The sequence below is a fragment of the Cebus imitator genome, unplaced genomic scaffold (genome assembly GCF_001604975.1).
Source record: "Cebus imitator isolate Cc_AM_T3 unplaced genomic scaffold, Cebus_imitator-1.0 Scaffold89, whole genome shotgun sequence".
NCBI lineage: Eukaryota > Metazoa > Chordata > Mammalia > Primates > Cebidae > Cebus > Cebus imitator.
The window spans coordinates 3,188,117-3,189,595 of record NW_016107404.1 but is presented as its reverse complement, the minus strand read 5'-3'; the positions used below and the strand labels follow the sequence as shown (position 1 = coordinate 3,189,595).

The window sequence follows — 1,479 nt, the reverse complement described above, 5'->3', positions numbered from 1 at the left end:
CAGAATCTAAATTTCAAAAATTAAACAGTTTGAACAGAAATAAATAGAGCAGAGGTTATTCTAACAAGTGTATTAAAAGGTCAATTGTAATACACTTGTTAAATACTGTTTGAAAGAGTAAAATACACACACACACATCAAATCTAGAATTGCTCATGTAATTTGCTATGAAGTAACTTTACGTAGCCTGACATTAGTCTGTATAATTTTTCCTGCAAATAAACCTGTAGCTTCTAAAGATTACAGAGGTGTAACAGAAAGATAGAATATCTAAGGTATAGTAGCCATGCATCCTAACTTATTCTATCTTAATATTCCATAAAAATAATTACCGAAAACTACTGCAGAGACTGGGGAAGACCTTTTGTTTTGTTTCTGGACTAGTATCTCAAGGCTTTAAAGTAGCTTTTGAGAAAAGATCTTTGGTTCTTTCAGACAATTTTATAACCTATAGTCTCAATTACCTGGGTTATCTAAGCATTAGTTTCATAGTTAGAAGGGCTTTTCTCATTTTGGGGTTTACAAACCTTTTGCAAATCTGAAGAAAACATGTATGTACTCATGTAAAAAGAAGGAATCAAAATCTCCCCCCCCACAAGCCCATTTGTGAATTTCAGAATAAGAATTCTATAAATTTACTCCTTCATTGGCCCCACCAGATGGGTTCCAGCAAGACTGAGTAACATAACAGTTGAAAAAGCCACATCTTCCCCAAGCACTACAGGACATTCCTTGCTAGGCCCAATCCTCTGCAGGCAGAGGGGATTCTTATAATATAAACTATCTTCAGACAAAACCTATGCCATTTCTAATTTTTATATCCTTGGCTTTTAGCATGATTCCTGAAAGAATAGAACTCAAAAAAAGTTGTAAAATGAATCTATAACCCATACTAGAGCTGGCAGAAGGTTTTGTGACCATCTGACTCAAAAAACATCACGGGGGTCAATAAATGTCAACTTTAGCGAAGGATCTTCTATACATTTGTTTGCTAGTAGTTTTTAACTACTAGCTTGGAATATGAACACAAAAAAAATATGTAAACCTGATTACTCAGGCAATTTAAATCATTTGTGCAAGACTTAATTATTAGTAAAACACAATCTGAAATCAACTGATCAAGAACCACCACCTCATTTTTGAAGCAAATGGGATCCAGTTAAAGTCACTTGCCCTGCACTGCACTGGTACTCAGATCAGACTATTACCTTACATATTCTGTAACATTTTATAAACTATTCCCAAATTATTTTATACACATTAATTCAGAATTCTGAAAATATGTCATTGTTCAGTAGATCTGTTTAGCTCCATGAGCGAGTATTTCCCAAATGACCCATGTGAGATGTTCTAACATCATGCTGAGTAAAAGATAAATTTCAGGCCGGGCGCGGTGGCTCAAGCCTGTAATCCCAGCACTTTGGGAGGCCGAGGCTGGTGGATCACGAGGTCAAGAGATCGAGACCATCCTGGTCAACA

At 35.8% G+C, this 1,479-nt stretch overlaps 1 protein-coding gene across 3 annotated transcripts in view; it reads right to left on the bottom strand.

The window, feature by feature from the left end:
• BARD1 (BRCA1 associated RING domain 1) overlaps positions 1 to 1,479 on the bottom strand; it is an 82,412-nt gene that overhangs the window by 65,281 nt on the left and 15,652 nt on the right. The gene's annotated exons all lie outside the window — the stretch shown is intronic.